Below are 15,850 nucleotides of genomic sequence, written 5' to 3' on the forward strand. Positions count from 1 at the left end.
CTTTCTGGTTTTTGGTAGGATCATGTGCAGATGTTGCAATGCGTAATTCCACGGAGCACCATTCGTATCAGGCAGGTTGTGAATGGCACCCCTTAAAGTTGCACAACCTAGCAACCCTGGTGCTCAGTATCGTGACCATAGCAACAGTGGTACCTATGTAGGGGAGATAGACAGCAGGGAGGATGCAACAGCACAGCAGATGCATCAAGGAGTTTGCAACTACCCGCCAACTTTGAAAACAATGGATTCGCAGAAGCAAGGATTCAACAACTGGTAAGCTCCAGCGGCCTGGGACTGCTTCTTTGATATCACGTGTATTTTGGTATTCGCTAACCTGTCTCCCCTAGGCTGAGAGGCCCCTATTTACGTTGAAGAACAAAGGTATGAAAACTTATTTGGGAGAAAGACATAGGAACAGCTAAGCTATGTGGAGTCAGTGATGTAGACCATTGAGAGAAAATCCTAAGGAATTGAGGACGGAGTAATCAAAGATGACTTCTTGGAAGAGGTGGTACTCAGGCAGTATAGGGAGGAGAATGGTATTAAATGGAGAATGAATATGGTTCATTCTTCAGAAAGTAGTGAGACCAGTCTAATGAAATGTTGCTCTATAGCAGTGTTTTCAGATTTAATGGGACCAGTGTTTCACAATAGAAATCTAAACAATTGGGCAACATTAATTGAAAGAGGGAATGACCAATTAGAAGGAGAGCTAGCAGCATTCAGGATCGGAGGAAGAGGGGCTTTAAGGTAGGTAGCAAACTAAATGGAAAATAATCTACATTTTAAAAAAACACTGACAAGTATTGGTTACTGGTTACATATATGACTGTATCCCTTTGAAAAAATAAAGGAAGTTGTTTTAAAGTTTATTTATTGAGAACAAGTTGTTAGATGATAGTTCTGTTATGATGTACAGGATTTGTTAGTACACTCTCATTCCAACAAGATAAGTGCTTTATCATTAATCCTCAAAAATATGGAAAACCAAAACAAAACAAAACACCTAACCCTGCCTTGGTTAATAGAAATAAAAAGAAATGCGCCAGGGCAAACTACCAACAGAGAACAAAATTAAGTATCTCATTCATTTAATAAATACTTACTGACTACCTACTGGTGTGCCAAGCAGCACACTGGATACAATGGAGTGAGAATGAGACAGTTCCTGTTCTCTGAACTTCTGAGTCAAGCACAGGGTCAGGTACTTCCAACATATCCAATGGGTAAACTAGTATGCCTGGTCACACTGGTGACACCATACCACATCTAGGAATACATCCCAATAACCATGTAAGCCATGGACAGTAGGCACAGTATGGTGTTAATGAATGTGCACTCCTGATCTAGGTTTTATCTCCCTATTTATCTCAGCTTTAATCTTTTATCATTGTACCTTGCCTTCCTTTTACTAGTCATTCCCAAGGTAATCATATACAGCTCCACACGCTGCGATTTCTGGACTACTGGCTCCACAGGAATTCTTGAGTAGAATCAGTGTTTAGGGATAGGAATAAGAATCAGACACGGGTCTTTTCATTTTTGAATGTTATGTATGGGGTGTGTGTGTACATATATACACACACATATGTACATATATAATACATATATATGTACACACAAACACCTACACACACACACAATTTCAGAATACTAGAAATCTATTTGAATTATATTCAATAGATTATATACACACACACACCCCCCTATTACACTTGGATTACTTTTTAGCCAGAAAAAAACGATATATAGATCTTTTTTTTTTTTTTTTTGAGACATAGAGTCTTGCTCTGTCGCCCAGGCTGGAGTGCAATGGCGAGATCTGGGCTCACTGCAACAAGTGATTCTCCTGCCTCAGCCTCACAAGTAGCTGGGACTACAGGTGCCTGCTGCCACACCCAGTTAATTTTTGTAGTTTTAGTAGACAGGGGGTTTCACCATGTTGGCCAGGCTGGTCTCAAACTTGTGACCTCAAATGATCCACCCACCTTGGCCTCCCAAAGTGCTGGGATTACCAGCATAAGCCACCGCGCCCAGCCAAAATTACATATAATACAGCTTTAATACGTACTTAGGGTATGTCCAGAGCATATATAACATATATAGTTTTTATCTGGTTAAAAAATAATCCAAGTGCAATAAACCAGGTGCTGTGAGGATAGGGAAAGGCAGGATGGTGAGCTGCAGCAGGACAGGGAAGGCCAAGATCTACTGTGGGCTGCGTGGGAGTTGGGGTAGGGAGGCCCCAGCTCCCGGTGCTCTGTGGGAGGACCCTCAGTCCTCTAGGCAGTGCCTGACAGCCAGAGAGTAGTGAGCAAACAACAGGTGGTAGTTCAGGAGCGCAGTGGGGATCGAGACATCCAGCCTGAGGTAACGGGGGAAGGAAGGCCCAACAGATGGGTAGAATACAGACACAGGGAGTCTAGAAACAAAGAGCTGGAGGCAATTAAGTGATGCCACCAAGAATACCTACAACTGCCCAACAGTCTGGGCGCAGGGGTGCAGCTGAGTCCAAACAACAAGCAGATAAAATCGAGGTCCTGGCAAGCTAACAGGTCAGGGTTTCAGACCCAAGAAAAGGGCTGTCAGTTCTTAGAAAGGGGTCAGGCAGTGGGAGGCTGAGTCTTGAGCTTGGGACCGAAGCTCTGATAATTCTTCCTGCCTCAAAGCCTAGGAAAGATCAGGTTGTATGGTAAAGGGTGTATGGATAGTACATGAAGGAGGAATACAGAGGCCATGGATTAGGTAGGACCAATTGGATAGTACGTGAAGGAGGAATACAGAGGCCACGGACTAGGTAGGACCAAGTGAGGGCAGCAATGTCCTCCATCATCTGTCTTTCAATCATAGTAGCCAGTGCTTTGAGGCAAAGAGAAATTAAAATGGAGCTAAGGGAGAAGGAGCTAGTTGTTTAGAAGTAAACAAAAGAATAAGTAAAACACTGTACCACCACAATGAAAATGAATTCAGGTTTTTAAACTTCCTCTATTTTGTGCACTGAATTATATACATCCATCTTATTCTTAACCACAGTTTCTGTTTCAGTTTAGTCCTTCTAAGCCATGATGGGGTGCTATTAACCAAAAAAAATGATGTAGCAGTGTCAATGCTGAAAAATGAAGCTGCTGAAAAATGAAGCTGTTTATTCTCCCTAACCCCCAACCCATTTAATATCGGGTTTGAAGTCAACCTAAAGGGTCACCCTACCAATGAAGTCAACCTAAAGGGTCACCCTACCTTCGGTCCCAAGCTCAAGACTCAGCCTCCCACTGCCTGACCCCTTTCAACTCACTTGTCCCTCCTTACTGGGCTCTAACTTATCATCAGACCCAGAGACTTCGTGCTGCCTTTTGCCTTATAAAATCTTTACAATATGAAAATGACTTTGAATGGTTAGCTTGGATTAATCTATTCAACGTGGATCCCTGAAGGCAGAAGTCCCATTTCACTGAAGAGGATGTAATCCACAGCTTTCCCAGCCAACCTTCACTCTTTCCAAGATAGCCATGCCACCCTCTAACACTAAAAGGGTCTTGGTGACAAGGTTCAGAAATGCTTAGAGGACATGTGTGCCTATTTCTCTTCTCTCATTTAACAAATATTCACTTGCCAGGCACTAGGCTCTAAGGAGAGAGTTGAGAACAGATTGACAAAGTCAAGCTGGCCTGTAGTCCCAGCTACTTGGGAGGCTGAGGTGGGAGGATCACGTAAGCCCAGGAGTTCCAGGTTACAGTGAACAATGACTACGCCACTGCACTCCAGCCTGGGTGACAAAGTGAGAACCCGTCTCTAAGAAAAGAGACTGACAAAGTCTTTTGCTCATGGAGTTTATATTCTAGTGGGGCAGAGGGGCTCAGACCACAAACAACTAAATGAACAATGTAATTAATGAATGCTGCTTTGGGCATGTAACAACTACCTCTCTTGGGACCTACCTGGGCAGAGGAAAAGGCCATTTCCAGCCTATTCTAGTAACCCACTTAAAGGAATACCAACACATTACAGAATGTTAACTGTAGATCCCGAGGTGTTGCTTTTGAGTTTAAGGGCCAGACCACACATGTCCAGATGTCTCCCTGGCAGGCAGACTGGAGAAACGGGCTGGCATGCATAAACATGCCAGTAGCCAGGGAGAACAGCATGCCCCACTAGCTGCTGGTAGCTAGGGCACTGAAGCTGAGGACTGAAGCCTCGGTACTAGCTGGGCCTTATCAAAGGAGAGTGAAAAATACCAGAAGACTTGAAAAGGAGAGCCTTTTGCAGAGAAGCAAAGGTATCACGACTTAAAATTTGATGCTTAAATTTTGCTTTCATTTCTACAGTGGCAGATAACACAAGCCAGGCAACACTCATTTGTACATTGCAGAAACTTGATGTACTAAGGCTCCCACCTGAGATTGTTGTCTACTTTATAGACCAATTCACGCGTCTAAAAATCCAACTGGGCTATAAAGAACATAATAACACGCTTGCCATGGTTTTCTCTGCCGACACATTGTTATAATCATAATCAATCACATTCTCACAATCAATGAGAGCTTTGACCAATCAATCTGAATCTCCTTAAGCAAAAGGCCCATCTTTTCCTTTAAACTTTAAGCCGGAGCTGGGCGCGGTGGCTCACGCCTGTAATCACAGCACTTTGGGAGGCCGAGGTGGGAGGATCACCAGGTCAGGAGATGGAGATCATCCTGGCTAACACGGTGAAACCCCGTCTCTACATTTTTAGTAGAGTATTTTTATCAAAAAAATTAGTCGGGCATGGCGGCGGGCGCCTGTAGACCCAGCTACTTGGGAGGCTGAGGCAGGAGAATGGCGTGAATCCGGAAGGCGGAGCTTGCAGTGAGCCGAGACCACGTCACTGCACTCTAGCCTGGGCGACAGAGCGAGACTCTGTCCAAAAAAACAAAACAAACAAACAAAAACTAAAGCTGGGTATTTTGACGGAAACTTGAGAATGAAAAGTGACCAATTTTAGTTGATGCAAGTAATCTCACTTATCCTATTATTCCTGCATAGCAAGATACTATAACCCATGACTGTCAAACCTGAGACAGCTGAAGAGCCCAGAAAAAAAGATAAGAGAAGAAAACAGAATTGAAAAATAATTCAGAATGACAGAGGCTATCTGCAGCATTAAGGGCAAAGGCGGGTATAAGAAGAAAAGGGAGGCCGGGCGCGGTGGCTCAAGCCTGTAATCCCAGCACTTTGGGAGGCCGAGACGGGCGGATCACGAGGTCAGGAGATCGAGACCATCCTGGCTAACATGGTGAAACCCCGTCTCTACTAAAAATACAAAAAACTAGCGGGCGAGGTGGCGGGCGCCTGTAGTCCCAGCTACTCGGGAGGCTGAGGCAGGAGAATGGCGAGAACCCGGGAGGCGGAGCTTGCAGTGAGCCGAGATTGCGCCACTGCACTCCAGTCTGGGCGACAGAGCGAGACTCTGCCTCAAAAAAAAAAAAAAAAAAAAAAAAAAAAAAAAAAAAGAAGAAAAGGGAGACAGAATAAAAGATAAACCAAAAAATTGAAACAAAAATACAAGGGAATTCAAACATTTACACCAGAATATAAGGGAATACTCTGGAATCTAAACATCTCTTCAGGCGAGAATGTGTGTCAATACAAGTGCTTGGCACATTGTTTTCTTTCCCCCTTTCTTTTTACTCAGTTTACCCAGTTTTAAAACTGATTTTTAAAAATACATCTTTAGAAGAACATCTTTTGTTAAGTGACTCAAACTCGATACATTCCTTGGATTACTAAGGAGGTTAAGGTCACATTTGGTGAAAAAGGGGCCTATCTCCTCTTTCTTCACATACAGGTCATCGAATACTTTTAAAAGCATTTTCCATCATGAATGAGGGGAAATGGAAGAAAACAGGTGGCGACAATTAGTTGCATTTTCCAAATGGACAGAATGAGCCTCTGGAGGGTACACGAGGTCACCAGCGTGAGCCCGCGGTGGAACTGGAGGCGTATTTATAGCTGGCTGACCTCAGTCCTGTTGGGCCCTCGCCGCTCCTTATCTTATGCCGCTGGAATTCGCGGGCTCGCAGATCACAGGGGCCCGGGCGCGCCGGGCCTGGCGCTCCCGAATCGATGAGGAAAGCCGCTCTCCCCGGCAGATCTTCCTGGCCGGGGCGCCTCCATCACCCTGCCCGGGCCTCGGCACGCTGGCAAGGAGCCCAGGAAGAGACGCCGGGAGCGGTGGGTGGGCGAGGAACAAATGCAATGTGACTACATTTTTCTTTGTCGCAACTACTACGACCTGGCCATCCCCCACCTTGGTGACTTGGTGCCTTCCCAGCGACCTGCTTATTTCACGCCAGCTGACTGGCTTTCACTGCAGTGTGAGTGTCGGCCGGAGGAAGGGTCCACGCGAAGGAGCCCACAAGAGCCGGGCTCTCCGGCCCCGAAGGCTGCAACGGGCATCCCGGGCGCCGATGGCCGCAGGGCGCGGTAGCCGCGTCCGCACTCGCCTCCGCCGCGTTCCATCGCGTGCGCCCGACCGCGTCTGCGGGCGTGTGGTGAAGGGCCGGCGGGCCTGCTCGGAGGAGAAGACCCCACCCGCCCGCACCACCAGCAGCTCGGCGCCCCCCTGCCGGCGGCTGGCCTTCCTCTCAGGCAGCTGGGCGCTTCCGCCGTGCGCTCGGCTCCTTTCGTGTCCGGGGCGGGGCGGGGCGGGGTGGGGCGGGGCTGGCGCCCGGGTTCGGGTGCGCGCGGCGCGGGCGGGCGCCCTCCCAGTGCGCACGCGCCGTGCAAGGCCCGCGACGCCCGCCCCTCCCCCAGGCCCCCGCACCCGCGCCGCCCCCTCCCCTCCTGGCGAGAGTCGGCGGCGGCGGCGGCGGCGGCGGCTGCAGAGATTGGAATCCGCCTGCCGGGCTTGGCGAAGGAGGAGGGAGGAGGCAGGAGCGAGGAGGGAGGAGGGCCAAGGACGGGCAGGAAGGCTAGGGTTCGGCGCGTCCGTCCGCGCGCGGCGAAGATCGCACGGCCCGATCGAGGGGCGACCGGGTCCGGGCCGCTGCACGCCGAGGGCGGAGGCCAAGCCGGGCCCCGCTTCGCCCCGGCGGCTCGCCGCGCCCACCCGCTCCACGCCGAGGGCTGGAGGATGAGTTCCCTGGGGTCCGGGTGAGTTGGGAGTGCGCGTGCGGCCCGGGAGGGGTTGGCCGCAGCGGGGAGGCTGGCGGGGATCGGGCGAAGCTGCGGAGGCAGCCGGGCGCGCAGAGGCCAGAGCCAGGGGCTTCCCGGCCCGGCCCCGCCAGCTCCGCAGGCCTCGGCGCGCGCTGGGCCGTGACCGCCCTGCCAGAGACCCACGGCACCCTGCGCCGCGTACCCCCGCCGGCCCCTCTTTTGTCTCCCACCCGCGGGTTGTAGGCCGAGTTTGGGGAAGCGGAGTGGGCGAAAGCCGCTCCTGGGACGCTTCTGGAATCCTTAAATGGGAAAGGCGCTCCTCTCCCCGCCCCGGAGCGGCGAGGCTGATATTCGTGATTTGGCTCCTGACGCTGTGGGGAGGAACAGGGGAGAACAAAGTGAGTTTCTGGCGGGGTCGAGCAAGAGGAGCAGCCAGCCCGCCCCCAAGTCGCCGCGAGAAGGCGCCCGGGCCCCCCAGCTCCCGGAGCTGCTTCACCTGTTGTCCTGCGCGGCCTCCTCTCCGTGGCCTGGTGATTCCGCACTTCAGTTTTGGAAAACTTTCTGCTGGATTGCCTGGACCCTTTTTTCTCTTTCCAGACTCCTAGTGGAAAGATTTGGCAAGGAAAAAAAAAAAATGAGCTTGCGTCAGGGAAGAAAAATAATATGCTGTGTGTTAGGGTCCGGCGTTTGAGCGTGGTACGCTTTCATGCTCTCGTATGTTTTAATTTGGTCAGACTGCTGCAGGTTTTCTCTTTTAAGCGGTTAACAAACTGTTCAGAGTACATAGTATGAACTTGGCACCTGTGTTGCGTCGTTTAATCTTTATAACGATTCTGGTTTATTGTATTCCTCATTATGTTGGAGGAAGAAACCGAGACGCAAAGAGGTTAACTTGTCTAAGGGACCTGGGATTTGAACCCAGGAACATTGTATTCTGGCAAACGAATTAGGAAAAAAAAACTGTTTGCAAACACTTCTACGTTTAGGAACATTTTTCAGTTACTCTTACTTGAAATTATCGTTATTTTGTTGCTTGAGTTGAAACTATTGTATTGTAAGAGGAGTTAAGCTTTGAATTAGAGTGTAACTTAATGCGTCTCATTGTTTTCAGTTGTTGAAATAAAGAATGTCAACCAGACTTAGATTTTTAAATTTGAAGCTAAAATATGGGCAATTCTCTGATGCAGGAATGGGGGGAGTGTATGAAAGGCCGATTGAAATGTAGAATGCGTTTTTAGGAGAACCAATGTCGGTTCTTGTTTAATTTTTCCTCCATTTTCCGTGGAGCCCAGTTTAAACTTTTTCTACTTTCTTCACTTCTCCCCACCATTTACAGAAGAGTTTGAGGCACCTAGCGGGAGCTCCTTCACTAAATTCCTTCTGTTATTGGCTTCCTAACCTTCCGTCAAAGAGGGAGAATTTTTTTTTTTTGTTTTTCTTATTAACACCTTGGGTTTTTTTTTTCCTTCTAACTTTCCTGCTTTGTGGAGTGTGAGTTATTTTCTCTGTCGTGTTTGGGTTCTTTAAAGTACAAATGTTCTTAAGATTTCTTCAATTTACAAAAACCTTTTCTTAAGTCTGCCACTCCTTCAAGCTGTCTTGTTGCTGCTTTTCCTTTTCAAATCTTATTAACATTTTAAAAAGCTTATTCGTAATAAAAGTAACACATGGTTGTTAAAGAACTGAGAACTAGCGCAACATTGAAATTAAAATTTAATCATTCACAATCCATCTCTAGAGATTGCCAAGAGTAGTCTACTTTTCCTGACTTTGACTGGTTGGTGGCTAGCCACTCATTTCTTAACCCCTTGTTATCTGGATTTCACCTTCACAAGGAACCTAATCAACACATTTAACCAGCTTTTTCTAAGTCCTCTCCTTGAGCTTTCTGTAACGTTTAACATCGACTTCACATTTTTCAGATGCCTTCCTTGGCTTTCATTCATCTATACATTTCATTTAACAAATACGCGCTGTATTCTAACACAGGGTGCAAGGCAGTAAGATACAACAGATCCTTCCCTCATGGAGCTTAAAGTCTAGTGGGGAAATACATATTGAAAAATAAAGTCTCTAGTTAGATATAATTGTGATTTTAATTAAGGTGCAGAATATTATAAGAACTTCAGATGGAGACCTGACCTGGTGCTTGTGGTGGTGGGAGAATCTGGGAAGGATTCCTTAAAAATGCTTTGTTGGAACCCAGGCAGATTGTGAAGGATGAGCAAGAGTTAACTATTAACTAGATGAAGAGGGGCCTTCTGTGACATTGTACTGACTTTGTTCCTCTCTGCCACTTTTCTGCCTAATCTGTTCTTCCTTTCCTCTTTAATATGCGTTCTCCAAGTTTCACTTTTTAGGTCACTTTTCTCTATGTCTCTAGTCCCTTAGAATGATTGTTCAGACCTTTCTGTTGGAATAATTCTGAATTCTTTGTTCTTTGTCTTTTGAATCCGGTTTTTTTTTTTTTTTTTTCAGTTGCTTTATGCGTTATCTGTACCTGATTGTTCTGAGCTTCTTTTCCTTAGCGAACTTGCTTCTTTGGTGTTCTTTATTTCTGTTGATGTCATACCAAACCCAAACCTTTTCCCATTTCATTATATCTTGCCTGTAGCCAACATCTGTTGGTTCTGCTTTATGATATTATAACTCTTCTGCTCTCTGTTCTTGCTAACTGTGGGACAATTCTGAATTCATATTGGTGTCAAGGTAGTAGTCAAATCATAAAATGAGTTGGGCAACTTTCTTTCGTTTTCTCTTTTTCAGGATAATTTTAGACTGGGATTATCTGTTCCTTGAATGTTTGGAAGACCTCGCCTATATGACCATTTAGGCCTAGATCTTTTTTTCTGGAGTGGACTTTGAATAACACTTCAATTTCTTTAATAGCTGTTGGTTTGTGTTGATTTTCTGTTTCTCCTATGAATTTTAATGTTAAACATTTTTTCAGGAATTTATTTATTTTCAAATCTAGTGTTATTTGGCTTTTACATAGTTCTCCTCCCACCACCCTGCAACTCCACCCCCACCCCCTGACTCTGAATCAAGTTCTCATCCCACCTGGACTAATGTTATGATTTTCTTGCCTTTACTTTTCTCCTTTGTCTAATCTTACGCATTTCTGCCTAAATTAATCTGTAAGCCCAGTTCTTACCACTTTGCCACTCAGAAGTTTCCAAGGTCTTCCATTAAATGAAATATTTTCTATGGTATTTGCTTGGTTTACCTTTTTTTGTTTGTTTGTTTAAACAATCCTCCTTCCCTCCTTCAAGACGGAGTCTTGCACTGTCACCTGGGCTGGAGTGCAATGGCGCGGTCTCAGCTCACTGCAACCTCTGCCTCTTGAGTTCAAGGGATTCTCCTGCCTCAGCCTCCCAAGTAGCTGGGACCACGCCCGGCTAATTTTTGTATTTTTGGTAGAGGTGGGGTTTTGCCATGTTGTTCAGGCTGGTCTTAAACTCCTGACCTCAGCTGATCCGCTCGCCTCAGCCTCCCAAAGTGCTAAGATTACACAGGTGAGGCACCATGTCTGACCTTTATAACAATTTTTATACAAATATTTTTGTATAAATATAGTTTGCAGGGTGGGTTTGTAACTGACTTTTCTTGCATATTAAAATGAATAAATGGGGAAAGATTCCTGTCTCGCCTAGCAGTAGCTGTTGAACTGTCCTGATCTGACTGTTGGATCTTAAGAACAGCGAACCATGGAGAGAAAGGAAAATGGGTTTCCTATCACACTAAATTTTGAAGTAGGAACCATTTCTTTTCCTTTTCTACTTTCCCACTTTTACTAGTTTTTAGGCTTTAGGATGTCTTTTTAACATTACAAGGTTCATATTGACCAGGTTGGACCAACTTTTTAACACAGGATTAAATGCTGAGTTGCATTGAGTTATGTCCATTGTAAGATACACTGTAATTTTACAGACCACTTAAAATATGCTTCTAGTTGTAAGAAGCCATTGACTGTAAGGTGCACTCCAATTCCAGAGATGCTAAAATATGAAAAATGGATGCATCTTAGAATTGATGAATAGGGTTTCTCTCCCTAATCAAAGCTCTTGGATGTGCCTGGAAATCCCCAGTAGCGTTTTTTGAAAAGAACACTAGTTAGGGGCATAGGGAGATCAGATGATAACTAGACTCCATCTCAGAGTAGGCCCTGTGGTCCCTAAGCCAGTTCATATGGGCAGTTTAATATATAACTAATGAGTAGACATTGAGTAGATGAGTAAATTATCTTCGAGTATCTTTTATTTACTCTGTTGTTGTAGACTTTGTTATTCTTTTATAGTTTTATATTTCTGATGAGCCTTCCTTGTGGCACAGATTTGTTATACTGCTAAAGTCTGGAACAGTGGAGCTTGGCTCTTGATCCAGCTGTATATAATTGGTTGTTGACTTATGAAGGAGGACAAGAGTGTGCTAGATATAGGGATAATATATTATAATCACTTTTGCAGTTAGGGAGATTAGTTACCTGTTGGAAAATCATTTTGAAGAGAGGAAGACTGAAGGTGTTCAAACTTGTGGGAAGGTCTTTCTGGCCTGGCCCAGATTAAACCCATTTATGCCTAGTGTTCCACTGTTGGAACGCTAAGCATGTGGGAGTTTTATTTATATCCTGCTCAAGGTCATCGCCAAGGTCCGATTGCAAAAATTCAAAAAATTGCAACCTCAGGCATAAATGGGTTAAGATGGTGGCAGATAATTAGGGCCTGGAATGGACAGGAGGTGGTAACTAGCTATGAATGAGAGAAGGAATGGGATTGGCAAGAACAACTCCTGGATTTCTAGCTTGGAAAGCAGGATAGATGTGGGTGACTGATATGAAAAATGGAAGGAGAGCTGGTTTGTGGAAGAAAATAGTATTGGTTGGATCACATGGAGTTTGAGGTATCTGAAACAGCCAAGTAGGGATTTCCACTTGGCAGTTGTCTATATGGGTCTGGGGTTTGACAGAGGTTTGCGCTGGAGGTAGGCATTTGGGAGTCATTGCTGTATAGATTTTAGATTTTATATTCCGACAGTGGGAATTGGGTGGCTCTCTCAAGTGACTCTTGCTTACAAGTGACAACCCTAACTCAGGTTAGCTTAAAGGAGGGAAAAGCTTCCCCCCACTAATCCCTATGATTTTGAAAGGTCGAGAAATAGACATGGCTGGACCTAAGTGCTCAAATGATATAATTAATTGAGGTTGTCTTCTCTGTTCTTCACTTTGTGGTCTCATTTCAGGCAGGTGCATTTATCTGGCAGAGGAAGACATAGGTTATAGGTTATAGAATTATAGATTGTAGGTTATAGACCTCGTATCAGGAACTCCTTGGATGGTCTAGCGAAGAACCTAAAACAGCCTTGAGAATTTTTTTTCTTTTTGAGACGGAGTCTTGCTCTGTTGCCCAGTGGAGTGCAGTGGTGTGATCTGGGCTCACTGCAATCTCTGCCTCTTGGGTTCAAGTTATTCTCCTGGCTCAGCCTCCTGAGTAGCTGGGATTACAGGTGCCTGCCACCATGCCTGGCTCCTTTTTGTATTTTTAGTAGAGACAGGGTTTTGCCACGTGGGCCAGGCTGGTCTCAACTCCTGACCTCAGGCGATCCACCTGCCTCGACCTCCAAAAGTGCTGAGATTACAGGCGTGAGCCACCGCGCCTGGCCAGCCTTGAAAAATTTCAACTTAAGGCCTGGGTAGAGAAGAGAGACGTTAAATAATTATCTAGTTGTAGTTATGTTAAGATCTATAAAAAGGAAGTCCAGGGAATGTTACAAGACTGATAAGGGAACCTGGGCTGTCTAGGATGCGGGTACTTTGGAAGGCTTTCCTGAGAAGGTAGCCTGCAGAGTGAGACCTTAGGCAAGGAAGGACAAGGAGATTGTTTCTGGAAGTATTCAGTAGTATTTATTTATTTATTTGAGATGGAGTCTCGCTCTGTCGCCCAGACTGGAGTGCAGTGGCGCAATCTCGGCTTACTGCAACCTCCGCCTCCCGGGTTAAGCGATTCTCATGCCTCAGCCTCCCAAGTAGTTGGGATCACAAGCACGTGCCACCAAGCCTGGCTAATTTTTGTATTTTTAGTAGAGACGGGGTTTCACCATGTTGGTCAGGCTGATTTCGAACTCCTGACCTTGTGATCCGCCCACCTTGGCCTCCCAAAGTGCTGAGATTACAGGTGTGAGCCACTGCACCCGGCCAGAAGTATTCAGTAAAGCAAGCAGTTTTTGTAGCTTTTTAAAAATTATAAAGGCAATACATCTATTGTGGGTAATTTGGGAAATATAAAAACCTATAAAGAAGTAGCAGAATGATTAAGTTTCAACTTCTAATTTTTTATAAATGGTGTCTGATACTGGTTTTACTACTGAGTACCTGTGCCATCATGGATGCCACACTAACCCAGTCCAAATATTCGTTCTTTATCTCAAAAAGTAAAAGGAACAATGTGAACTTTAAGATAATCTTTCTGCTTAAAAAAAAGAAAAGAAAATCTCATGACTTGCAATGACAGTTAGCTGCCGAAATTGAAGGTCATATAATGCTTTTGGTCCTAATGACATCACTGGACTTCTGACTTTTGGCTGAAAAATCACGCCAGCCTTGGCAGTCCTTGCAGGTACCAAAGGGAATATGGCTTATGGCTTATGCCTGTGGTGCCCTTCCCATATTCTGCTTTCTTACCTCCTTTTTTTGAGCATTATTTTTTTTTTCTTTAGCCTTTGGGTAAAGTATCAAAATGTTGAGAAGATAGACTCTCAATTTTGAAGGTGAGAAATCTGTAGGAGACTTGGATAGTTTCGATACTGTTTTATGTATATTAAGATTTGTAGGTAGTTTTCGTATTAGTAATTAAAACGCCTTGTAATGTATTTCAAGAGTACAGGATCTTGAGTGTTTTAAATTTCTATGTAAGAATATTTTAGATTCCTGGCTAAAAGAAGCTCTTGTTAGAAAATGTTAAAGTAAAGGCTGTTAAATTTTGGTGAGGCTCTTAATGTCTGCATTTTTCAAGAAGTCATTTAAAAATGTCATGAAGTAAAAATATTTCAGTGGTAACTGTTCAGAAGTATCTTAAATGTACACCAAATCAATGAAATACAATCACTGGGTGACAGATTATTCTTCATTTTATAATCTTTCACGAAATAAAAATGTGGGGGGAAATTACATGTTGAATTTGTAGGTGTATAGCTTAGCAAAAACTATTAATCTTTCTGAAATACTGCTCTGGTCATCATCCCTATTTGTTAAATATTTTTCCCTGTTTTCTTATTTGCTTACAATAGAAAATCCAAAATGTCTCAGACTGGTCTCCTGCTCCGGCCAAGTCAGCCTTTTCTGCTTTGTTTACTTTCCTACTATTTTATCAGCCTAAGTCACCTAAATGTCAGATTCAGGTTTGGGTTCAGAATCCTTAGACCTATACTGTCTATTGCAATAGATAGCGACTACCACATGTGGCTGTTGAAGACTTGAATTGTGGCTAGTTTAAGTGTGAATTACGTACCAGATTTTGAAGATAGTACCAAAAAATGTAAAATATCTCATTTTGCTTTTTAAATATTGGCTATATAGTGAGATGATACTGTTAGGGATACACTGGATTAAAGAAATATATTAAAACTGATTTTGGCTGGGCATAGTGGCTCACGCCTGTAATCCCAGCACTGTGGGAGGATCGCTTGAGCCCAGCAGTTTGAGACCAGCCTGGGCAACGTGGTGAGACCTTGTCTCGATTAAAAAAACAAAACTGATTTCACGTGATTCTTTTTACTTTTTTAATGTGGCAACTAGAAAGTTTGAAATTACATTTCATATTGGACAGTACTGCCTTTGACTTTCCTTTTCCTGGTTCTTTGCCCATCAGAATGCTTTAAAATCTAGTATAAATCCTTGGCCAGACGTGGTGGCTCATGCCTGTAATCCTAACACTTCGGGAGGCTGAGGCAGGAGGATCATGAGGTCAGGAGCTGGAGACCAGCCTGACCAACATGGTGAAACCCTATCTCCGCTAAAAATACAAAAATTAGCCGGGCGTGGTGGCGCTCACCTGTAATCCCAGCTTCTCAGGAGACTGAGGCAGGAGAATCACTTGAACCTAACTGTTTGTTGTGCAAACAGCTCACTGCAGCCTCCAACTCCTGGGCTCAAGCAATCCTCCCATCTCAGCCTCCTGAATAGCTGGGACCACAGGTGCATGCCACCATGCCCAGCTAATTAAAAATTTTTTGTGTGTGTGGAGGTAGGGTCTCACTATGATGCCTAGGCTGGTCTTGAACTCCTGGGCTAAAGTGATCCTCCCAAAGTGCTGACATTACAGGTGTGAGCCATTGCGCCCAGCCTCTGTCTTCTCATTCTTTATAGTAGTTAAGCAGTTATTCCATTTTCTGGTTATACCTTAATTTTATTTACCAGTTTCCTATTGAATAATTAGATTATTTCCATTTTTTTTCTTTGCATTACAAATACTGCTGTGGTGTTTGTACATATCCTTTGAGACTGTTTTTATTTCATGAAATGAAGTCTTAGAAATGCATTTACTATTAGAGAAGCCATGCAGATCTGATGGAAAATGCCAGGCCACCCCACAAAATCTTCATAACTATTCATATTCCAGCCGACAGTATTTGAGTATGTTCTCTCCTCCCAACATAATTAAATCAGTCTATATATATATATATATATTTTTTTTTTTTTTTTTTTTGGGAGACCGAGTCTTGCTCT

The 15,850-nt window shown here is 44.6% G+C and overlaps 1 protein-coding gene and 1 pseudogene across 6 annotated transcripts in view; one reads left to right on the forward strand and one right to left on the reverse strand.

Annotated features, from left to right (window-relative positions):
• Positions 1-6,274: 6,274 nt before the first annotated feature.
• The window catches only part of BMPR1A (bone morphogenetic protein receptor type 1A), a 166,046-nt gene continuing 156,470 nt past the window's right edge, over positions 6,275-15,850 (forward strand). For 2 of the 6 annotated variants that reach the window (XM_033209015.1, XM_033209016.1), the window contains exon 1: positions 6,275-6,350. The gene's annotated coding sequence lies outside the window, so the exon portion shown is untranslated. Of the gene's footprint in view, positions 6,351-6,850; positions 7,129-15,850 lie in introns of those variants that run through there. The other 4 variants (XM_033209011.1, XM_033209012.1, XM_033209013.1 and 1 more) reach the window with 4 other exon arrangements.
• LOC117082245 overlaps positions 6,341-15,850 on the reverse strand; it is a 99,081-nt pseudogene continuing 89,571 nt past the window's right edge.

The sequence above is a fragment of the Trachypithecus francoisi genome, unplaced genomic scaffold (assembly GCF_009764315.1).
Source record: "Trachypithecus francoisi isolate TF-2019V2 unplaced genomic scaffold, Tfra_2.0 Lachesis_group9, whole genome shotgun sequence".
NCBI classification, from domain to species: Eukaryota; Metazoa; Chordata; class Mammalia; order Primates; family Cercopithecidae; genus Trachypithecus; species Trachypithecus francoisi.